At 39.2% G+C, this 26,337-nt stretch overlaps 1 long non-coding RNA gene across 1 annotated transcript; it reads right to left on the reverse strand.

The window, feature by feature from the left end:
* Positions 1-5,814: 5,814 nt before the first annotated feature.
* On the reverse strand, positions 5,815-26,266 carry LOC109178988. The gene is made up of 3 exons (XR_002053803.1): positions 25,990-26,266; positions 21,095-21,098; positions 5,815-5,825 (listed from the first exon to the last, which is right to left on the reverse strand). It is a non-coding gene; the product is annotated as an uncharacterized LOC109178988 (long non-coding RNA).
* Between the last annotated feature and the right edge of the window lie 71 nt (positions 26,267-26,337).

Here is a 26,337-nt window from a genome sequence, read left to right on the forward strand (position 1 = left end):
ATGCGAACTAACACATTTGTATGCCATATATGGTTCAAAACCAATGTAAAACAAATATTCGATCGTATCTTTAAAATTAATAATAATGCAAAATTTTTCAATTCTACTCACACAGTTATTAGTTCATATCTCAAATTCCATGGTACTGCTCAACAAAGTGTTGGAAAAATAACATTAAAATGGCATGTTAAGTGACTATTTTGTGGTACAATTATTAGTGGGGTCCACTTTCAATTTGGGTCGGGTCAAATTGGATTCGGATTCTTCGTAGTGAGACGAAGATATTGATATATTGTACGCTCAAAACGGATAATGGGTGAATGAGATATTGATTCTCAAAATAGACCCATTGAGTTCGAAAAATGAAGGGAAAAAGTGAACTTTTGTCCCACATTGGTTTGGAAAGAGGATTTGCCCCCCCTTTTATACAACAGCTCTTTTAGAGCTTGTAGAATTGTATAGCATAGAGGCTCTCTCGTGTGGGGGAAGGGGTGCAAATCAAATTCCAACTAGAAACGAAATTGAAAAGACTAGATTTTAGCCCGATCTTCTTGCATTTTGAATTAAAACTCAAATAAAATGAATGTCAAAATTGAATGCTATTGATTCTTCACCTCCTTTATAAAAAGGAGTGTAGTAGCAGTGTTTCTACACAGATTGAGAACAACACACACAACATAGAAATTTTGTTTTCCCAGCTCCAAAATCTCTGCTACTACTCCTTTCTTGAAGCTGTGTTCTGCCCGTGCTCTTGTTCGCCGGGTTCGTTCGTTTGGGTGCTCAAACGTCGAATCGTTGTACGTTTTATCCTGAGAAACCTAGGCCACAACGTTCCTAACTCGTACTTTCTTCTTTCTTCCTTCTCATTCTTTCTTGTTTTGGATTATGCTCTAAGCGAAAATCCTTTCTTCCTTCTTGTTGGATTGGAATTATAATATGTGGATTATAAGTTCCAATTTCTTAGTTGATATATATTGGTATATCTTTTTCGTAGATACATATATATAACCTTTGGATCCGTTTTTATATATATTTGTGTGTATATATATATTTCGGATATATATCCAATAATATTTTATATATATTTCGTGTGTATATATAAATATTATTTTAGGAATATTAAATCGATTTTGGTTCGTTATCCCCAACACAAAGTTCATGTGTTGACACACCTCAACAAAATGATGCCCCTGAATGCAAAAACTGGCCTGCACCTAGTGAGATCTTATTGAGTCAAGTTCACCATACTATTCTCCCTCCAATCTACCTAAACTTATGGTTGTTAACGAATCGAACATAAACAAACGGAGGTTGTTCGTGTTCGTTTGTTAAGGTTTTTGGAGTGTTCGTGTTCGTTTGTTAAGGTTTTTGAAAATCATGTTCGTATTCGTTTGTTAAGCGTTCATTAGTGTTTGTTAACGTTCGCGAACACGTTCACTAATGTGTTCGTTAACATTAACGAACACGTTCATGAATATGTTCGTTCATGTTCATATATAAATACGTTCGTGAATGCTTAATAACCAAACATATAAAAATGTTAATGATCACAAATTGTTCGTGAATGAACAAAATAATAATAATAATAATATATGTTCACGAAAAATAACCAAACAAGTAACACAACTACAAAGATAATACAAACAAATATTAAACGAACACAGCAAACGAGCTTACAACTGTTCAGACTTTTTTATAAACCGAGCTCTAAATTTTGTTTGTTAATGTTCGTTTACCTTAAAAAACGAACATAAACTAACGCTTATCAAACAGAACACGAGTAGATTAACGAAAGCTCTGTTGACTAACACCCCTACATAAACTGATTCCTTTCTAATGCTGATCACAAATGAACCCACAAGAATAATCAAATTCACTAGCTTTATTATCTCTTGAAGCTAGCCCACATTCTATAGTACGTCTATCCCAAACATCTCCATCTATCTTCCTGATGAAATAATAATAAATGTTAAACACAAAGAGAAAATTAAAATACCTCATCACCTTGCTGCCTAAATTGAGTCATCAGAATTAAGAGACTTCCCGAGCCCAATTGATCCTGAAAGAGTGCAAGATGAGGCAGTATCGAGAAAGTAACAGAGTGTAATCTTGATTTAGATTTGGCTATTGCTCAAAAAAAAAAAAAAAAAAAAAAAAAAAAAAAAGAGCGCTATTGGACCGTGCACTCTGCACCATCTTCATAGTTACATCTCCTCAAACCTATGACAGAAATGTCTTACATTTGTGGCTTTGATAAAATTAAGCTTCCAACTTTAGTTTATGAAACATTAGAGGCCATTGATTGGTGGACAACAACTCCGGAGTCCTATTATCATTACCAATTGGTGAGAAGCGTATGGTATGGGATGTAAATGAATATTGGCCGCAGTTAAGCAAAAGGCGAATGGGGCATTTGATAAGCGCTAATTCTTAGTACTTGTATGTGCACAATTGACATCAAACTTATATGATTTCATGTTCTAAGTATAAGCTTATTTGATTTATTTGTGTCGTTTTAAGGGATTTGGAGGCATTGATTCTAACATCATGTAAATTGGAGCTCAATTGAATGTGTTTTGAAGTCATCTTGGCACAACAATGTTGATAAGGAATATTCCTGGAATATATATCCCTCTACGTACTGTATACCTGCTCGGTATCCGGTCAGGTCGCTGAGAAAAATCAGTCCCGACCTTAACCGACCATTTAGTTTGATATTCTTGACATAAATGCAATAACCGAGCTGAATAAAGATTGCAGTAGCGCTTCACAGCTTAGGGATTGACCCCGACTTGTTTACGTCGGGACGATCATCCCGAGCAGGGCTACTTGAGGATTTGAACCTAGATTCTTGGCCTTAACCCAACCCCATCCCCATGGGCGATCAGGAATCTAGGCACATGTGGCTATCGTGGCGTTGTTCCCGAGCCCACCAGCTGCATGTACAACACGTGTTAGTTATGTTGAGAGCCTGACATGTGTCTCCCTTCCTCCGCTATAAATACCGCATTTAAGGCTAAAGGGGAGGGGGGGGGGGGGGTTGGCATCTTCATCTACCACATCTTAGCTCAGAACTCTTTAACCTCACATCATTTACCGAGCTCAAGACTTAAACCAACAAGTGGACTGTCGCAGGGCCCGAATACGACCCATTCCTTTAGTTCGTAGGTATTTGGGACATCACAAGGTATTTATTACACTATCAATTTGGCGTTGTCCTTGAGGGCTCATACCAACATTCAATCATGTATCCATATTTGAACTTCTTCAATGAACCTGAAGCCGAGGATTGTAGCTCAGATTTACGGTCACATCTGAATGTTCGAATGGACCTCAATCAGACTCCTTCAGGGGGGAGGGGGGACAGCTCTGGGGGAAGCAGTTCATATGATCAATCAAGGGCCGACATTCCCTGCCGGCTGCCGCCCCCGATCACATGCCTTATTAGTTTCCCATGAGTCTTATTGGGTTACTAGACCCAACATTCCAGTGGTGGCAAAATTTGCCACGATTTTACACTCCAGCTTATCTGCCTATGTCGGCCATGTATCCACAATCAATGTACATGACAGCTTCAACCGCACCGGAGGCGGTGCCTACGGATGGGCTCGGGAGAAGGGAACCCGAGCTCCGTCACGCACAGCTAGAGCGCCAAGCGCCTCTAGGTCATCATGAGACTTCTCCCTAACCTCGCAGACCCGGTTGGGTTCTGTGGAAGGATTTGAGGCGGAGTCCAGTCTGAGGAGAAGCGCCTTTGATCGTATCCCGCCGCCAGTGCAAGATTACTCACTAGAGGTATAGAATCACCATGTATTTGGAAATAACACCAGAAAAGTTTCTCTAGTCAAGATCAGATTATCCCAAAAACACACTATAATGATTTGTCAATACTAGGATTATGTGGTCTAATGGTACTTGGGTTGGACTTCCATTTGAAAGGTTGTAAGTTCAAGCCTCAGTGGAGGCGAGTATATATATATATATATATGTGTTTTGGGGAAACTTTCAAAACGCCAACTGCAAACGTCTGCTAACCAAATGGTTTTTTTTTTTGCTGTTTGACATTGTCAAAAATGACGGATTTACCAATAACCAAACATGGCCAAAGTCATAAAACACATGGTCGAAATGAAATCTCAGAGATTTTAAGAAATTATTGGCCACAATGTATGAGGTAATAAATCTAGATTGAAGTCTCAAGTCTGTAGCATGCATGTGTAAATAATACATATAAATATACATAAATAACACATAGTATGCGTGCAGATAGAACATGTAAACACAACTAACAACATAGAGTTTATACAATAACTTGGATTTTAACAACATAGATCAGAGTTTATAGCATAACTTGGAGTTATTCATTTGCTTGCCATCCTTAACCCCTGTTGAAGAAGATGACTTTTATTATTCATTCCATAAAGCACAGGGAAGTACACATACGCAGAGTACATCGACAGTCGAAACACATGTAAATAACCTTATAAACTCAACAACTGTATAAAAAGAGCCACAGCAGACAGCAACAAATGCTCTTTTTGGCTCTCATCTGCATAAACAGAAAATTGCAGATTCTTAATAAGAACTACTGTAGAAAACAGGAAATGATAACTGCTTACCTTTAAAATCCAAGGCATGAAAACCTTTTCTTGATTTTCACAGAAGCTCGAACGGGAGACAAAGTCACCGATACTTTGTGTGCCATTTGCTTACATAGAGGGCAGATGCCTCGATTTTCTGCAGACCAAGCAGCTTCACATGTATTATGGATGAGGTTAAACCTGCATTTGCAGTTAACCCTCTTCATCACCGCATAATCCTCCTTCACAAGCATTTTCCAGCATTTTTTGCAAATAGCTTCCATCTTTGGAATTTTTGTATCATCTTCTGATATTAAAATTTAGGATACATATATAGGTTAACTCAAGGTTGTATATGCACATATTCTCTAGCTCAAATTTCTGCATGAACTATGTAGTTTGTACCGTTAATGTAGCCGCTAATAGGTCTCACCACGAGGAATTCTTGCTCTTGAAAGACATTTTCTTTTCCAACCTTGAGTTTATATACCATGCAGGGTTAGTACTATATGTATAGCAAACAATTGAGCATTAATAAACATCTTACAATATCCAAGAGGACTTGAGAAATCATGTGACATAGCTATAATGCAAGTAAAATTTCAATGTGGATAAACCACTATTCCAAAAATAATTAAATCGAATCCTTTGCTAAAGGTGTTGCTTGCTTCATAATAGACATAGGCTTTTATTGGATATAATATCAAATTGAAAGATGTTTTATTGCCACAACTAAGGGTGTGTTTGGTTCGCACATCGGAATCGGAATGGGTATAAAATACTTGGTAATAGTAATGGATTTTGGTGAAAGTATTTAACATGTTTGGTAGTAGGGTGGAATGAGAATGGTTACTAATAGTAGTGCTTGAGAAGGAATATGGGAATGAAACCCTTATTTTATTTGGGTATGGGTTTTTTAATGAATGGGGTATTTGAAACCCATAGTAGTGTTGTAAAAACCTATCAACCAAACAATAACAATCACTTTCATATCCATTCCCGTGAGCAAAACCCGTCAACCAAATACACCCTAAAAGTTTAAAACTGCATAATTTTATTTAGGTTGCCCATAGTTTTTTATTTGTTCATAACAACATTCTCAACAAGCACAAACAGTCAATACTGCTCCGAGGGAATTGAACCCATGACCTTCCATTTGGGAGCCACTTTGTGCCACTAGACCACAAGGCCATTGGCAGGGTGCCCATAGTTGACCGGCTCAAACCAAGAAAGTTGGAGTTCAAACTCGTGACCTTATTATTACAAGTTTATATCCTTACCCAACTTGGTTGGGGTTACCCCTTATCAGTAGTCATTTTGTATGCACATAAATCGGCCAGGAAATGGTTGATATTATTTGTATTGGACAACTTAGCACATTCCCCCAATTGAATGTACAGAATTGGTAATATATAAATTGTCAAAATGTGTGGCATATAAATATATAATAGTGTACTCTGTTTTTGAAATTTTTTATAACAAAGTTTCAAACTAAGATGAGGTGAATTAGGGCCCAATCAAATCACCACAAAAGCCATAAGCTATATCATACTTGAAGAAAAGTTGTATATTTAATTCTCTGATTTCTCTCTACCCCTGCCTGCCAGTGCAGCTGTGCAACTGTACAAGGCTCATATATTCATATCCATTTTCTGCATTTCAATACTCGAAAACACAAGCACAAATATCAAAATTAATGAAGAATCCTTAAATTTAGAGAGGATGGTAAAACGTGAGGGCAAGGAGACGAGGAAGAACAACTCACGGCCTTACGCATGATGAATACACAAAATAATTCCGCCTAATCTGATGAAGATTTGAAATGCCCGATCATAGGTTTGCACCCAACATGTTTCCGTTTAGCGGGAAATGGAGTCGAGGCAAATAAATAAATAGAATAAAATAATAATATAATTTCATAGTGATATTCAGTGATTACGTCGGATACTCAGTCTATTGCAACGTCAAATATATGTTTATCTTCGATCATAGGCTTTCCATCTGCCCATCTGGGATAGTGGGATTCATATTAATATTCATTCGTTTATCTTCAAATTTGTTTGAATTTGATCAAGTTTTTTTTTTTTTTTTTTTTTTTTTTTTTTTTTTTTTTTTTTTTTTTTTTTAAATGATTGAATTTATACACATCTCACTGATTCTTATTCATGCGGCTGCGGCTGCGGCGGATTAGGTTAATATGGAAATGTAATATTAATATTGAAAAATATAATACGGAGTACTAATTAAGAAATCGGGAATAAAGTATTTGTTGAAGAAATGTAATACTTTTAAACGTATTACATTTTTTCTTTAACAGCACGTTTGGTTCACGGAATGGATTTTGAGGTAATAGGAATGCTATTCCATAAGGAATAGAATAGGTAAGGAATAGAATATGAATTGTATTCTATTGTTTGGTTCGCGGAAAGAATAGACTTTAGGAATTATATTACAGTGTTTGATTGATTTAAGGAATAGAAATGAAATATGTTTTAAAAGACATAAATACCCTTATAAAAATATGTGATGGTGGCGATGGTGGTGGCGGTGGTGGCGGCGGCGGTGGTGGTGGTGGCGATGGTGGTGGCGATGGTGGTGATGGTGGTGGTGGCGGTGGCGGTGGCAGTGGTGGGGGTGACAGTGGTGGTGGTGACGGTGACGGTTGTGGCAGTGGTGGTAGGGGCCGCAACGGTTGTGGCGGTGGTGGTGGCGGTGGTGCTGCTAGGTGGTGGTTCTGGTGGCGGTGGTGGCGGCAGTGGCGGAGATGGTGGTGGTGGCAGTGGTGGGGGCGGCGGCGGTTGTGGCGATGGTGGTGGTGGTGGCGGCGGCAGCGATGGTGGTGGTGGTGGTGGTGGTGGTGGTGGCGGCGGCGGTGATGGTGGTGGCGACGACGGTGGTGAAATATGATAAATTTAAATATAGGATAAAAAAAATTAAGTTAAAGAAAGGTGTAAAAAAGAAAATAAATTCTAAAATCTATTCTTAAGTGTTCAGTAATAGGCTAATACCAGGGGGGCCCTAGTAATAGCTATTACCTCATTTGAGGTAATAGAAATGGTTACCAAACAGAGGAATAGACCTATTACTGGGAATGTTATGCCATTCCCGGCCTATTCCGTGAGCCAAACAGGCCATAAATGTATTACACTTTCTCACATAAGTAACAAATATCTATTCCTAATTAATATTACATTTTTTAATATATGTATACATTTTAATCTTCACTCGATTTATTTCACGGACAACGATCCATGAGATGGTCTCACACAAATTGTGACTATTCATTTAAAATCTTTAATGTTCAATTTAAATTTGTAATATGGTATAGTATCTCTATATGGTAAAATTAGTTGAAAAATGATAATAATTCACACACATCCATCACATTCAATTAACGGTTTTAGATTGACAACATAAGTTTTACGTGCTGCATGACTCTTACATGACTTGTTAAAAGTGCAAGTAAAATTACTTAAAAGTGTAATTGTTTTTACTTAATACTGTAAGTAATTTACCTTTTTAACATTGATATATCTAATGATAATGTCTTTCACATTGGTGCACTTAATGATAACGGTTGGTGTAACTAATGATAATGTTAGGTGTATTTAATATCGATGCTCAGCGTACATTCTTTGTTGTTACAATTTACTTGCACTTTTAACACAATTTACTTGCACTTTAAAGTTTATTTTTTTACGAAAATACCATCACGTTTTTAAAAAATAAACAGTGTTTTTGATCCGTTAGATCTGGACATGTGGACGGCTGCGATTGGTTCTCAATTCTCTCCTACGCATGTGATCCTCACCTAATCGGTCTCATATATATAGGCTTCGAATCCGGTGCACCCCCTTTGATAAATGAGGTCATGAGACCTCATGCTATCCATTGATTAATTTTTCATCAATGGTTCAGATAATTAGAGTTTATTAATAGAAGAAAGGATATATATTAACCAAAAGGATTAAACTGTAATTGTAGTTATTAAACTATTTATGGCATTAATAGTAATGGAATCTTAAGCATTAAATTAGGGATATAATTTATGGTAATTGAGGAGATAAATTGTTAAATCTTCAGGGAACCAAGAAACGCACTTCAGTAATGGCTGGACCAAGCACAGGTAGGTGCATTACTTCATATTGGCGTGTGCGTAATACCTGTATTTGCGTTTTTTACTGTTTTTGTTGACGTGACGAACAACCGGGTGCATGTAGTAACAATAGTCAGTGCATTATAGATGATTAGGCACTATGTCGGTGCATAGTCGTGTGTTCGCATGTGCGTCATACCAACATTTTCGTTGCTTATTTTTTCATTTATGCGATAGCGTGATTGCATATAAGCTTGTGCAACCCTGCCGGGTTTATTAGGGCGTGTATGTATAGGGGGAGCTTAGGGGCTGGGTGCGTGGAGTAACAAAAGTCCGTTCATTATGGCTGAGTATGCACTTGAGGGTGCGTAGTCGTGTATTGGTATGTGCATATTACCAATAGGACCGTTACTAATTTGTTAGTTGATGGGAAGAGCGGACTATCAATTAGGGCTATCTGTGAACCTAGGGAAACAGCTGGTATGTGGTAGCGTGGATGCATATAAGCATATGCAACCCGTCCGGGTTTATGACATCATGTATATATGATGGGAGCTTATGGGGCCGGGTGCGTGTAGTAGTAATCATCTGTGCATTATACTGATGTTATGCAGTAGGATAGTGGTTGTGTTTATTTTTTGGTTCTGCTAGTTTATGGGGGTGACACGCGTCGATTTAAAACACCCCATGTGAGGGCGTTAGTTGAGGAGGATGGTTAGTAGCCAACAACTGGTATGTGGTAGTGTATCACTGGTTCCCTGGTTCGACATTGGTTCCCAGTATAGTTGGTTGTGAATGTTTGATTTTTAATTATTAAATGAATGGATATTACCACTCGTATTGGTCAACTGCCTGTATTTTGTGATCAAATGTAAATGTGATGAAATTTTTGTTATATTGAAGGTGCACCAAGAATAGAGGAAGATGATGACGGGATATACTGTGCAATGGATGTATCACCACTTGGCCAGCTTCTGCAACCCTTCCGGCTATATTACGTCGTGTATATATAATGGGAGCTTAGGTGCCGGGTGCGTGTAGTAACAATAGTCAGTGCATTATAGATGATTAGACACTATGTCAGTGCATAGTCGTGTGTTCGCATGTGCGTAATACCAACATTTCCGTTGTTTAGTTTTTCGTTTATGCGGTAGCGTGATTGCATATAAGCTTGTGCAACCCTGTCGGGTTTATTAGGGCGTGTATGTATAGGGGGAGCTTAGGGGCCGGGTGCGTGGAGTAACAAAAGTCCGTTCATTATGGCTGAGTATGCACTTGACGGTGCGTTTTCTGTGTATTGGTATGTGCATATTACCAATAGGACCGTTACTAATATAGGCTTACCGTCATGCGACCCATCCATGCGTGAAAGCTTATACAGCATGTGCGTAGTGATTAGCATTCGTAACATGCATTTTTACACCATACACGTAACACGGACTGGGTTTTTTAAAAAGTAAAAATGAAATTGACACCCAAGCAATTTATAGAAGGCGTACAACAAGTCATGACTCACAGTGAGGCCATAAAGAAATAATGTGTTTTACAATATGGATGGGGGGAAACTATCATGATGCTGATATGTCATAACTTCATCAATCTCATCCGGCACTTGAGAGGGGGAAATAAAACTTCATCAACCTCATCCGGCACAACATCCAAATCCGGGGCTGGTTGTGCGGGTTCATCAAAAACAGCAGCAACCTCAGTCTGAGGCAAAGGATCAACCACATTGGCAGCACCTACCGGCTCAGCAAAAAATAAGTAAATGAAGGCGTACCGACTCAACAACATAAACGCACCAACCTAAATGAAAAAAGACAAGAAAATATAAATAATAGTGCCAATTAGCAACTAAACCACACCCTATCTTGCAAACGGTAAGACACTGCTACGCACAAACCACGACAACTAACAAGGCAAACCCCAAAAACCCCGACCAATAAACAAAAAACACGCACCAACCCAAAAATAGTGGTGTACCCGCCTAAAAAAGAAAAAAAAAGAAAAAAAAAAGAAAAAAAAAACAACCAAACAAGCAGTAGCAATTCCCCAACCACACTTTAAATCTAACTTGCACACGGTCACAGACACAACGCACAAACCACCACCAATAGCCGCGAACCACCCCGAACCCCTAAGAAATAATAAATAAATTAAAAAGCATGCAATGACCGAATACCAAACGCGCACCAACCAAAATGAAAACCCCTCGTTAAAAAAACTATTGCCAATTAGCTTGTACATTACACTCTAACATGCACAAAGGAACATACTGCTACGCACAAACCGAAATAAAACCAACAGTAACAAACCTGACCACACCATACCCCTAACATGCACAGAGTAACAACTACAATGCAACAACCACCCCACCCAAAACCAGTAACCCACCACCCCATCACGAAAAAAATGGAAACACAAAACCATAATGCAGATTACAACTCCAGACACTGTCACACAAAACTATTGGACCCATATGCATTTACCCCACCAAAAAATCCAAAACCCAGACCCCATTCTGGGTTGGAAAAAGAAAAAAAAAAAAAAAAGGAAGACAGAAAACCAGCTCACGGTGCCACACGCACATGACTAAACCACCTTCCAAATCCCCACACAGAAATGAAATCAAAATGGGTAGCCAAAAAAAAAAAAAAAAAAAAAAAACCTGAATGAGAAATAGCCTGGTTTACACTATAATGCATCAAATACAGCAATATGCACGAACTAATCTCACGCTAAACACACACAAGAGCATTACTACGCATAAACTTCTGATCCTCTATCCACACACCATAACATGCATACCACCACATATAGAATTACGCACAAGCTAACATTCCTCTATGCACATACAAGAAATGACACCAAAATGGGTAGCCAAAAAATAACAGATAAAAAAAAACAGCACAAACACAACATAATTAAAAATGCAAATAAATAGAGAACATTGTGCAAGCATCATACTCACTGTAAGTAACAAAAAAAGGCTAAATGAATCCTAATCAAGCTACCATACCGCCCATCACCGGCACGACCACCGCTCCCTACCCCCAGAAAACACCAGCCACACAAACACATTGCCAAAACCCAACAAACGAAGAAAAAAAAACCAAAAAAAAAACACACATGCACATACTCAGTCGCCCAGAAAAATGCAAAAAAAAATAAAAATAAAAAAAAATATAAAAATCAATGAACAATCCATCTACCATACAGCCCATCGCCGCCACAACCATCGCCCCGCCCCCGAAAATAACATCGACCAAACCCATCCATAGCCAGACCCCCCAACAGTGAAAAATATCCCAAACAAACACACATGCACAAACTTCGCGCCTGGAAAAATATAAGTAATTCGATGAAAAACCAACACCTTCGAATTAGTAGAAAACCCCTCAAATCAGGAAACCCAATATACAAAATACATCGTGTGAAAAATACAAAATCATAAATACCCACCCAAACACCCACTGAACACTAGCAAACCCACAACCCCTCAGAAAAAATAGAGCCCCGGAAAAAAAAAAAAAAAAAAAAAAAAAAAAAAAGAAGAAAGAAACGGTGAAAAATATTACCTGAGCTGGAAGCGGAGGAGATGCCCTTAAACCGCTTAGACTGCCTCCTACTGGAACCAACCATGAAGAATGCTCGAAAAACCTGTATACCGGAGGGGGGAGACGAACTGGAGGAGAGCAAGCAGGAGAACCAAGGAGGCTTCACAGATGGATTATGAAACGAGATCAAGGGGAGAGAAACAAAAAGAAATCCCTATAATATCTCTATACACACGCATAATAACCGGCTACAATTAAGAGCTGTCATATTAAAAACAGAGATAAAAGGACAAAATCACCCATATCTACTTATAAAACACGCACACATGCATTTACTTAACACAACATCTGAATCGTTAATAAATCCAAATCAACGATCAGGGAGGGTGCTCACGGACTCGGCTAACTAAGGGGGTGCACCGGATTCAAAAAAAAAAAAAAAAAAAAAAAAAAAAAAAAAAAAAAAAAAAAAAAAAATATATATATATATATATATATATATATATATATATATATATATATATATATATATATATATATATATATATATATATATATAGGGTCGCGTTCAGGTGCGAATAGGTGCCCAGGAGAGAAATGCGAACTAATCACTGTACACCACGTGTCAGCATTCATTGATCGGGGGCACCTAGAACCTAAAGTTTTAAAATGACTCACCATAAGTTTCACACAACTGACGCACTTTAAACATACAAATCACGCACCTTAAGAAGGAAAACAACTCACCGTAAGAAGGAAAATTACGCATCTTAAGTTTTAACAACTACTCACATCAAACACAAAAAACACGCACCTTAAGCACAAACTCTATGCATCTTAAGCACAAAAAACACGCACCTTAAGCACAAACTCTATGCACCTTAAGCACAAAAAACACACAGCTTAAGAATGAAAATCCAAGCACATGAAGTTTCACCAAATACTCACTATAAATACACAACCTACGCACCTTAAGCACAAAGCCCACACATCTTTTTTAATTTTTTAATTTAAAATCCATCACAATTTTTTAATTTAATGATAGAATGTCGGGTTTAACCATTCAGACTTTCGTACAACCTATTCAAATGGCAAATTATGCTGTGCATCCGTATGCACCATGCATGGTGCATACGGATGCAAAAACAACGTCGTTTTATTAAAAACGCGCGTCTCCCCTTAAAAAAAAAAAATCAGGTTTGATTCCCAGCAACAACATATGAACTAAAATTCCAGAATCGATGAACTATAATTCCATAATCGATGAACTATAATTCCATAATCTAATCTATGAACTAAAAATTCCAGAATGGATGAACTAAAATTCCAGAATCTATGAACTAAAATTTCAGAATCGATGAACTACAATTCCAGAATCAATAAACTATAATTCCAGAATCAATGAACTAAAATTCTATAATCTATGAACTAAAATTCCAGAATGAATGAACATAATGCTGCTGCTGGGAATCGAACCTGGATTTTTTTTAAGGGGAGACGCGCATTTTTAATAAAACGACGTCGTTTTTGCATCCGTATGCACCATGCACATAACTACTCTATTCAAATCGGGTACAAGTCTTTATATACCACTCAAAACCCAACCCAACCCAACTCTGTGATTACATATTCTCTTTTTATTTTCCCCTATAATTTTGAATGGGTAAATTTATTTGAAACATAATGGATATTTATTCGCTTTTACAAAAATTGAGCAAATTACTTATTATGTTCAGATATTTGTATTATTAAGTTTCATTATGGACTTTGAGTTTTAGGTTATATATTTTATTAATTTTAAAATTTATTTAATATTATACAAATTAGTGAGTATTCATGGTAGCCACCCACACCCGGGAATTGAAATGGATGAGTGATTTTAAAATGTTCACTCAGCTCACTAGAGGTTGAGCCATTCATAAATATAAAATATTACTAGCATGTTGTATACATGGTTAATATTAAAATATTGATAAATAAAATAATTTTAAAAATTATAGTTCAAACTATATATATTTCGCAATTCCTTGATAAATTTTTATTATTATATTTAAAAAATATAGAGAAAATTTATACTTTGTTTAATAATACTATAAACAATTTTTATAAAATGTATACTTACAAAAAAAAAAGTTAAAATAAAATAATTTTTGTAATACTAAGGTAACCCCCCCACCCCCACCCCCACCCCATACCACACATATTAATATGTGTATTTATGATTTAATATTTATAGATATTTAATTAAAATATATAATATATAATTAAAATAATTGTTATATTAAGATTTTAATAAAATGATAATTAAATTAAGAATGTGAAAATATATGGTAAATGTAAGTGTATGTTAACCGTGATGGAGTGATTAATGTTAAAAGTCTAATGGAGTTTCAATGGTGTAATGAAAATTTTGTTTAACAAAAATGAAAGTGATGATAATTTTATCAAATGAAAATGAATTGTACAACACTTATATATAGTTATATACATATAATAATGCTTTTAGATTTTAGATACATGAAAAAGAGTAAATTTATTTAACTATAAAGAATTATACATACAATGAATTGAAATATCTAAATTTCAAAAAAAAAAATATTAAATACTCAAATAGTCAAATTTATAATAAGTTTGAAAAACAAAAATGTAATTAGCACTTTCAAAAGGTTATTATATATCGCAGTTTTGCAGCTCGGCGATGGTGCTGATGATAGAGCGAGGGCATGCGGCGGCAATGAATACAACGATGAGCGATGGGGTGGCGAATTTCTCGATGGCACAAGAGTTGACGAAGACCAATGGTGGCATATATCTCTGCTCAGACTACGACGGGGGATTCTAGGCAAATTTAGAATCAATATGATATTCTACGTACTCTAAGCCCTAGTTCCAGTCGCTACAATCCGGTGGCCCTTGAGGTTTCCGATTTGAAGCTTCACGGTTACGTTTTCCCTTGTTATCGTTAGCAGAAAGAATAGAAATGTCCGAGAAAAACAAAGAAAACAATATTGTTTTAGTTAGCACTTTCTGCATCAAAACTCAAAAGCATTTGATTTATTGTCAACTTTTTTTTTTTTTTTAAATTTGACAATAATTGTGTTCGCTGATCCAATTAATGTTATTTATCTTCCAAAGGCTTAAGAAAGTAATAAGGGAAAATAATGTTGGTCTTGGGCAACTAGAAGCATGGTTTTGAACAGAAGACTTCTATTTTTTAATTTTATTTTTTAGTAAATAATAATTATCTAAGGGGTGGTTTGTTGTTTTTTTTTTTTTTTTGTTTTTTTTTTTAAATAATTGCAACGAATATATTTATTAGAAATAACATTTTTTGTGTTACCTGAAATTATAACAATTAAATTACCATATGAAAATTATTTCAAACATTATTTGATTTATTTAAACAATTCTTTAGGGGTATACCACATATAAAAATGAAATACTAACTGATCAAACCATTAACACAAATAATGAAAAAATAAACTCGTATACACACACGTACTGCAATTAGAAGAACACATTCTTTTGCGTAGTGTGTGTGAGTTTAAGGAGTTCCAAGTTTTTGAGCATGACAGAGTAATGGGTCAAGCATCTGACCTAGACCACCAATAAACACCTGACCCGGTAACATTCAAGAGTTCAACGGGAAGAAGTCCAACGGACAAAATGATTACTACGGATTATTTACTACACTCATTCAATACAAAGAAATAATTGAATTGCTCGGTTCCTCATTACACTGTAGATGTTACTTACTGTTGGGGGACTTAGTATAAGTAGAAGGTTCATAGCTGAGCAGGGACATACTCTGATTTCTGTACTGAAACTATAGCAACACAATTTACCTTTACTCACTTATACAATAATATTATCCATTAACATATTTACCTTTATTGGTGTTTTCATTGAGAGACGAGATCAAATCTCAAGCAAAAACGTTGCGCTTTTGGAAAAGATGGCTCGTTCAGGATCCACCAGCTCCCACGGAGCCCACGGTTCCCTGCAACTTGAACGGCAATGGCAACACCTCTGGTGATCTAGCTTTGAGACGAACTCAATAACAACCGTGGATACCTTTGAGAACAGCTCAACAATGGAGGACCAGGGGCATCGTCCGCCCAGATTATGGACCTCCAGGCGACTGCCCAGGCTATGCAGCAGGCAGCGACGGCGCTAGCTCATGCAGTGGTGGGGTTGCAGGGCCACCCCGCCACAACCCTAGGAAGTAGAAGTGGAGTCCCCATGGAGAGAGAAAACACAGCAGCGGGATACAACCCGTGTAACCAGGGACCCAAGACATCACACCAGGATAAGGGGTCCAGAGGAGGATGCTCAAAGAAGTGGACCAGCCAGGCAACCAGCCGCCTCCAAGTCTATCTTGGAACGGTTGGGGGCGAGGACAACCGTGCGGCAAAGATTGCGATCACGGGCCGAGGGGTCCTCCACCAGAGGCCCTCGCCGAAATGATAGTAGAGCAAAGGAGAGATCACCAAAAGAGAGGGTGGACGAATCTGATGAGCCTGCCCCGCGCCAACGGTTTGATGAGTCGACCCCGCGCTAACAGTTTGATGAGTCGGCCCCGCGCCGGACCACTACGAAGAGGACCCCAGAGGATGGGGTAGTTGAAAAATTGCAAAGGAAGATTGAAGAGTTAGAAAGGAAAGTAGAAGCGAGAGATCAATCGCTGGAACCCAAGGTGAGGATGGCGGCTCCATTTTCCCCAAGTATAATGGACGCGCCTTTACCAAAGGACTTCAGGTTACCCGCCATCAGAGCATACACCGGGACCTCCGACCCGCGTGTCTACATGACAAGATATAAGGCTGTTATGGTAATGATCGGGACGGAGGATGCTGTCATGTGCATGGCATTCTTGTCCACTTTGGATAGGGCGGCCCAAGACTGGTTCAATACCATCACTGATGGTTCGATCCAAAACTTTGAAGAATTATCCAAGAGTTTCCTAACATACTTCTCTGGCAGCATACAACGTAAGAAACCCTTCTCTCACCTCTGCGTAATAAAGCAGGACAGAGGTGAGAGCCTGAGAGATTTCCTGAATAAGTGGAAGAATGAGGTCAACAATGTCTACGACTTTGACTCCAAGGTGGAAATCCCGATATTTATCCATGCGCTAAGATCAGGAGATTTTCACAGGCAATTAAACACCAATCACATTCGCTTTTACGAAGATCTGTGAGGACGGCCAACCATTATGCAGAAGCAGAGGAGGTTGATAGGAGAAAGAAGGATGAGGAAGAAGGTAGAAAGGGTGGAAATCCTGAAAAAGTTGGTCAGCCCAACTAGGCATCGCGCCCAAACCAGCCATTTGCAAAAAAAAAGGTAAGGACCACAAACGACCTCGCCAGGTCCCGCCGCGCCATTTGAAGCCGCTTACCCATCCTGTTAGTGTCATTTTAAAGCAAGCCAAGGAGATGGGAATAATAGAATTCCCGCCGGAGTGCATGAAGGTCTCCTCAAATGCAGACCAAACAAAGTACTGCATGTTTCACAGGCAAGTCGACCACGATACAGATGAATGTAACGTGTTGAAGAGGAAAATTGAGGAACTTATCCAGAGAGGTTACTTCCGACAATTTGTCAAACGATCCAGACAGCAGCAACAGCCGCAACGCAATCCACCAAAAAATGTCTGGAGGAAAGGTGATGGCTCCGAACCATCCACCTCGAACACAAAAAAAAAAAAAAAAAAAAAAAAAAAAAAAAAAAAAAAAAACATGAATAGATATCTAAGCGGGACGAAAGTGAGAAAGAAACAGAGGAAGAGCCCAGATAACACAAGAAGCAGACCATACAAAAGAGGTTTCACTGCAGATGAACGGTGCGACTTATGTGGAGCAGATAAAGAGGACGTGGAGCACGTAATGAGGAGCTGCCCGACATCTAAGGAAATTTGGAGCCACAACAAATTAATGGAAAACCCAGGTATGTTTTTCTCTATGGATTTTAATTCGTGGCTAATGCATAATCTGGCAAGTACGAATGGAGGCCAAAAAAGAAAAGAAGAAGAGCGCTCATTATCTCCTGATGGATTTGGAGGTGGAAAAACAATCGCATATTCAATGGAGAGGAGCAAACCATTAGCGAGAAGATGGAGTGGATCCACAGGCAATTCGAGGATATAGAAACAACAATGGACAAGAGCTCAGAACCGAGAAGAAGGCAGGGTGGTGAGAGTCTTCGTTGTCAGCCATGGAAACCTCCTGAACCGGGGTGGATAAACTTAAACACGGATGGAGGAACCGGAAGAAATAATGATGATGTGTGCAGCGGTCTTCTAAGAAATGCAGAAGCTGATTTCGTAGGTGCCTTCTCCAAGAATGTAGGAACCTGTGGGGCGATGGAAGCTGAACTATGGGGGATATACATTGGCGTAAATAAGGCATGGGAGCTAGGGTACCGGAAGGTGATCGTTGAGTCAGATTGCACGAGATCAGAGCAGTTTCCCTGATCAACAGCACTGAAGAATACAAGGGCCCTGCAAGCAACCTAGTATCCTAATGCAGGGAAATAAGAAATCGTCAGTGGGAAATCCATCTAAAACATGTTCCACGGGAGCAAAATAGAGTAGTTGACATTCTGAGTAGACGAGCCTATGATCCGGACAACACCATCAGATGGTTTGAGAGCCCTCCGAGAGAAATTCAAAGAACCCTACGGGAAGATGGGCTTGGCTTACTTGGCCATACGAATGCTATGAGAGTGATGAGAGTAACAGGTTCAGAATCGATAGATTGAAACAGTCAGTTACAAACAGTAGAGTCCTATAGGAATAACTAACACAGTAGTCTCCTATAGGAACTGTTGGATATCTTCCTCCTCAGGAAAAAAAAAAAACAAAAACAAAAACAAAACAAAACAAAACAAAAGAAAAAAAAAAAAAAAAAAAAAAAAACAGATACTACATGTAACAGGGTACATAGTACTCAAAAAAAAAAAAAATCTCTTATAGTCCAGACATATTTTCATTGATTTTAAGTAATCTAATTAAGAATTAACAAAACGATGAAATAATTGTTGGAAAAAATAGCTTAAAATGGCATGTTAAGTGGCTATTTTGTGGTACAATTATCAGTGGGGTCCACTTCTGATTTGGGTCGGGTCAAAGTGGATTCGGATTCTTCGTAGTGAGACGAAGAGATCGATATATTGTACGCTCAAAACGGATAATGGGTGAATGAGATATTGATTCTCAAAGTAGACCCATTTGAGTTGGAAAATGAAGGGAAAAAGTGAGCTTTTGTCCCACATTGCTTTGGAATGAAGATTTTCCCCCCTTATATACAAGAGCTCTTTTGAAGCTTGTAGAATTGTATAGCATAGAGGCTCTCTCGCGCGGGGGGGGGGGGGGGGGGTGCAATTCAAATTCCAACTAGCAGAGATTGAAAAAGGCTTGATTCAAGCCCGAGCTCGTGTGTGCCGGCACTTGGTTCGGCCAGAACCGAACCGACCTACTCTCGTGCTACAAGAGAGCTCGAGAGGTTGTGGTGCACCGAGAGCACAACTCTCGTGCAACAGAGTCCATGAAAGGTGCAAGGGCCGAAATTGGATGAGGTCGAAAGTTGAGACCGAAACTGGATGAGGTCGAAAGTTGAGACCGAACCCTGTAAGCTAACGGTCTGGAACCCGAAAGTTCTGACTGTTGAGGGGATTGAATTCATCTGTTACAGAATTAATTGTCTATTAATTCCAATTTTTGAATTCTGAATTCAATTCCCAGGTAGTGGCCTGCTATTATAGCTGTTGGAAGGCAGCTTTAATGTCATTTTTAATTGCCATAATAAAGGCTATTGGCTCCTTCAACCCTATATAAGAGAGGGTAGAGGCAGTAGAGTTTTACACACAGTGAGAACAGCAAGAACACTGCACGAAACTTTTGTTTTCCAACCTCAAAATTCTGCTTCTACTCCTCTTCTTAGCCATACTGTGTTCATAACCGTGTCTTGCTCGCCGGATTCCTTATTTGAGTGCTCAAACATTAAATCACTAGCAAGTTTTATCCTGGGAAGCCTAGGCCACAACGCTCCTAGCATCTTTGGGAGGTGGCAAATAAGGTTTTAAGGAAAGAGTGCTCACTTGACTCTTGCAAAAACCCAACACCAAATACTAGCCAAAGTTCTTCATCTTTTCTTCCCTTCTTTCCAGAAAATAATAATCTTATTTTTTATTATTATTTGTGTTTTCTACCAACGGTACCAACAGTCTTAAAACCTTATTCTTCGTTTTCCCGTTGGTTGTTTTCTCCAAATTTCCTTGAAGAAAATGGAGCATCCCGTACTGCCAATCGATGGGGAGGATAATGTTGTTGCGGACAACAATGGAAGAAACGGCAACAATAATGTGGTTGCGGATAACAGTGGAGGGAATGGCAACAATGTTGCTAATTCCTAAGCTACACCAGTGAACGTTGGTTCACAAGATGGTGGGAGTACTGAGGGATATATTCCCATGTCTCGGGTACCTTCGGTAACGAGTGGTTCGGCTTAAAAGCCGGAGAAGTTCACCGGTGTTGGTTCGAACTTCAAGAGGTTGCAACAGAAAATGTTGTTCTACCTAGCAACTCTCGGCCTGGCAAGGTTCTTGTCCGAGAGTGTTCCCGAGTTGAAGGAACAAGATGCACAATCCGTAATGGCAGTTGGCTATTAGAAGGATTCGGACTTCTTTTGCCGAAACTACATCCTGAATGGATTGTGTGACACGCTATATGATGTATATCAAAAGATAAGCACATCAAAAGCGTTGTGGGAAGCTTTGGATCATAAATACCGAAGTGAGGATGCCGGCTCAAAGAAATTTGTAGTTGGGCGATTCCTCGACTTCAAAATGGTTGATTCAAAAACCGTGCTAAGTCAGGTAGAAGATTTGCAATTAATCTTTGATGAGATCCGTGACGAGGGCATGGTGCTAAGTGAAGCCTTTCAAGTGGGATCCGTGATCCATTTGTTGCCTCCAGGTTGGAAGGACTTCAAGAACTACCTTAAGCATAAGCGAAAGGAGATGAATCTGGAGGACCTGATCCAGCGACTCGGGATTGAGGAAGGGAACAGGACGAATGATAGGAAAGTTCCTATCGTTGTTGGCGTTAAGGCCAACGTTGTGGAGCACGGTAAGAGCTCCAAGAGGAACAAGAAGGACAAGCGAAAGCTATGTCCATAAGGTGGCGTTACCAAGAACAAGTTTCCTGGTGAATGCTACAATTGTGGCAAGCATGGCCACAGAGCATCTAAATGCAAGGCTCCAAGGAAGAAGAACAAGAGTTCTGAAGCCAATGTTGTTGGAGATAGCAGTCAGAAGGAGGTCGAGATTAGCCTTTCGGCTATGGTGACCGAGGTGAACCTCGTGGGCTCAAACCCTCGTGAGTGGTTCATTGATACCGGTGTAACCAGGCACTTGTGTTGCAACCGAGAAATGTTCAACACCTTTGAGACCGTTGATGGTGAAAAGGTGTGGATGGGAAACTCTGCTCAGTCTGCTGTGGAAGGCATGGACAAGGTGGTTCTGAAGATGACTTCCGGGAAGGAACTAATGTTGAACAACGTGCTGTATGTTCCTGAGCTGAGGAAGAATCTTGTGTCTGGCTCTCTATTGAACAAGCATAGCTTTCGCATGGTGTTCGAGTCCGACAAAGTAGTTTTATCCAAGTTAGGGATGTTTGTTGGTAAAGGATATGTAACTGATGGGCTCTTTAAGCTCAATGTAATTCCTGTTATCAATAAAAGCAAAGTTAATTATGTTTACTTGCTTGAGACTTCCAGTTTGTGGCATGGTAGACTAGGTCATGTTAATTTTAATTCTATGCGTAGATTAATTAGCATGGACCATATTCCTAACTTTAAAATTGACACAAATAACAAGTGTGAAATTTGTGTTGAGGCAAAACTAACGAAAGTACCTTTCAAATCGGTTGAAAGGGAAACTGAACCACTAGAATTAATCCATAGTGATTTGTGCGATTTTAGATCGATACAAACGAGAGGTGGTAATAAGTATTTTATCACATTTATCGACGATAGCACACGATATTGCTATGTGTATTTTCTTAAGAGCAAAGATGAAGCCGTTGATAAATTCGTTCTTTATAAGAATGAAGTAGAAAACCAACTTAATCGGAGGATTAAGAAGGTTAGAAGCGATCGAGGTGGTGAGTACGAAGCACCTATTGGTGACTTCTGTGCGAGTGTAGGTATAATACACGAGCGTACTGCACCTTACTCACCTCAATCGAACGGTGTTGCCGAACGAAAGAATCGTACATTGAAAGATATGATGAATGCGATGCTTATAAGTTCGGGCCTACCTCAAGATGCATGGGGTGAGGCTATTTTGACAAGTAATTACCTTTTGAATAAGGTAACCCGAAAGAAGCTCGATAAGACTCCTTATGAGCTGTGGAACGGTAGGAAACCTTCCTACCACTACCTGAAAGTGTGGGGGTGTCTTGCCAAAGTTTTGGTGCCAACACCTAAGAAAGTAAAGATAGGTCCTAAGACGGTGGACTGTATCTTTATTGGCTATGCACATAATAGTAGTGCTTATCGTTTCTTAGTACACGAGTCCCATAATCCGGATGTACACGAGAACACGATAATAGAATCAAGGAATGCATATTTCTTTGAAAATATATTTCCTTGTAGGTCCAACAAGGGACTAAGTACGTCAAAACGAACGTTTGACGAAACTATGGATAATGATAGTGGGGAATCCGAGAGAGAACCCGAGCTCGAGCCGAGACGCAGTAAGCGGGTGAGAGTTGGAAAATCATTAGGTCCTGATTTTCTAACTTACTTGTTAGAGTACGATTCGGGTACTCTAACTTGTTTATTAGAAAATGAACCCGATTTTCTATCTTGTTTGATAGAGAACGAGCCTCGAACGTATGTAGAAGCTGTGATTTCTACGGAAGGACCAATGTAGAAAGAGGCTATAAAAAGTGAAGTGGATTCTATCCTACAGAATCACACTTGGGAACTCGTTGATCTTCCTCCGGGTAGTAAACCCTTAGGATCCAAGTGGGTCTTTAAAAGGAAGATGAAACCGGACAGTTCCATCGAGAAGTATAAGGCTAGGCTTGTAATCAAGGGTTACAGGCAACACGAGGGCCTCGATTACTTCGACACGTATTCTCCCGTGACGAGAATAAACTCCATTAGGATGATATTTGCCATAGCCGCGTTGCGGAACTTGGAAGTTCATCAAATGGATGTGAAAACCGCTTTCCTAAACGGCGAATTAGATGAGGAAATCTATATGGAACAACCCGAAGGGTTCGTGGTTCCGGGCCAAGAGAGGAAAGTGTGTAAGTTGGTTAAATCGCTCTATGGTTTAATACAAGCGCCTAAGCAGTGGCACGAGAAGTTTGACCATGCGATGTTAACTAACGGGTTTAAAATAAACGAAAGTGGCAAATGTGTCTACGTTAAGGAAACGATAGACGGCTATGTCATCCTTTGTTTATATGTCGATGATATTCTCATCGTTGGTAGTAATGATCGGATGATCAAGTCTACTAAAAACATGTTAAATGCGAGATTTGACATGAAGGATATGGGTTTGGCTAATTTAATCCTCGGGATTAAAATCATTAGAAGACCTGATGGTCTCGTGTTGAGCCAATCACATTATATTGACAAAATCCTTGAGAAATTTAACAAGGATGATAGTCAAGTGGCTAGGACACCATTTGATACAAATATTCATCTAACCAAGAACCACGGAGAAGGTATTTCTCAAGTGGAATATGCTCGGGTCATTGGTAGTTTGATGTATCTTATGAGCTGTACTAGGCCGGATATTGCCTATGCGGTTAGTAAACTCAGTAGATATACGAGTAACCCCGGTGCTATGCACTGGAAGGCAATAGTAAAGGTTATGAGATACTTGAGGTATATTCGTGATCTTGGACTGCACTACAGGAGATATCTTGCTGTACTTGAAGGGTATAGCGACGCGAATTGGATATCTGATATTAAAGACTCTAAGTCCACGAGTGGCTACCTGTTTACACTAGCCGGTGCAGCCGTTGCATGGAAATCCTCTAAGCAAACAGTGATAGCTAGATCCACGATGGAATCTGAGCTGATAGCCTTGTACAAAGGTTGTGAAGAGGCTGAATGGCTACGCCATTTTATAGAGGATATTCCTAATTGGGAAAGACCGGTACCTCCAATATGTGTGCATTGCGATAGTCAAGCCACAATTGGGAGAGTACAGAGTCATATGTATAATGGTAAGTCTAGACACGTGCGTCGTAGACATAATACCATTAGACAACTACTCACAACTGGTGTTGTCTCGATTGACTACGTAAAGTCAAAAGACAATATAGCGGATCCGCTGACCAAAGGGTTAGGAAGAGAAGTTGTGGAGAAGTTGACACGAGGAATGGGTCTACTACCCTTGGACTAAAAAGTTCTATAGTGGATACCCAACCTAGCTGGCACCTAGGTTCAATGGGACAACTAAATTATGGAACGGAGCGCGTCACTGTGGGGGTCTCGGACTCCCGACCACTCCTCGTTAAAACAGTGACTCCCGCAAGAGGCTAGCATGTTAATGCTTTAATGATTCTTGAGTATGTGGGATACTCGAGAAAGAATCACCTATGTTAGAGAGAAGTGAGGGTCGCTTCAAAGGAGAATTGTTGGGCACAATTCTTTAGAAACTCTCGCAGAACCAGGAACGGTAACCCACGACCAAAACGGGCACACTCGTGAGAGCAAGAGCATGGTTGGGAGATTTCTGTGTGAGATATGTCATCGTCTACACAAACGGCAGTCGGTTCAAAGACATCGTGTTCTACCGTACAGCCAGTAGAGTAAACATGTCTTCACGAGGGAAGGTTCAAAGGGTATAGTGACTCCCTACCTATCCTATGCAGGGATCGACCATTTGAACACAGTTGTTTCCGATTTCAAAATACCCTGAAAATCAATTTTTCACTCATGTGGGGGATTGTTGGAAAAAATAGCTTAAAATGGCATAAAATGGCATGTTACGTGGCTATTTTGTAGTACAATTATCAGTGGGGTCCACTTCCGATTTGGGTCGGGTCAAAGTGGATTCGGATTCTTCGTAGTGAGACGAAGAGATCGATATATTGTACGCTCAAAACGGATAATGGGTGAATGAGATATTGATTCTCAAAGTAGACTCATTTGAGTTGGAAAATGAAGGGAAAAGTGAGCTTTTGTCCCACATTGCTTTGGAATGAAGATTTTCCCCCCTTATATACAAGAGCTCTTTTGAAGCTTGTAGAATTGTATAGCATAGAGGCTCTCTCGCGCGGGCGGGGGGGGGGGGGGGGGGTGCAAATCAAATTCCAACTAGCAGAGAAAAGGCTTGATTCAAGCCCGAGCTCGTGTGCGCCGGCACCTGGGGGCACGAATGTCGTCCGGAAATTGGCTGGCCTTGCGGGCTAAGTTATGCCAAACTTCGGTATCATTTTCTAACTGGCTCTTACCTTCATTGATAATCGGTAAAAATCTTGGACGTATGCTATTATTGCAAATTCCTGAATGGTCTGAAGATTTCGAGGAATGGAATAGAGAAAAGCATATTAAGTGCACTTATACTGGTAATCCGTTATCCGAAACAGAATTTCCGAAAAATTGGTTGACACAAGGTATTCAGATCAAGATTGTATATCCTTTCCATCTGAAACCTTGGCACACATCTAAACCGCTAACTTCTCGTGATGACGTTTGTTTTTTAACAATTTTTGGAAGGGAAACAGAACTGCCTTTTGGTTCTCCCCGAAAAACACCTTCCTTTTTTGAGCCCATTTTAAAGGAACTCGAAAAAAAAAATTGGAAAATATGAAAAGGTTACAGCTGAAAGCGTTTTAAAAAAATAATAATAATAAAATTATTTTAAAAAGTTTCAAAAGAAACAAGAACAACAAACCAAAATCTTCCGTTTATAGAAAAAGACCTCTCCAAGGGTAAACCAATTTTATTATTTAGATCGAGAGAAATAGGTGGAATGGAAAAAGAAAAAGATTCTAGAATAAGCAACCAGATTTTCTAACTGGCTCTCGTGCTACAAGAGAGCACGAGAGGTTGTGGTGCACCGAGAGCACAACTCT

The sequence above is a fragment of the Ipomoea nil genome, unplaced genomic scaffold (genome assembly GCF_001879475.1).
Source record: "Ipomoea nil cultivar Tokyo-kokei standard unplaced genomic scaffold, Asagao_1.1 scaffold0875, whole genome shotgun sequence".
Taxonomy (NCBI): Eukaryota; Viridiplantae; Streptophyta; class Magnoliopsida; order Solanales; family Convolvulaceae; genus Ipomoea; species Ipomoea nil.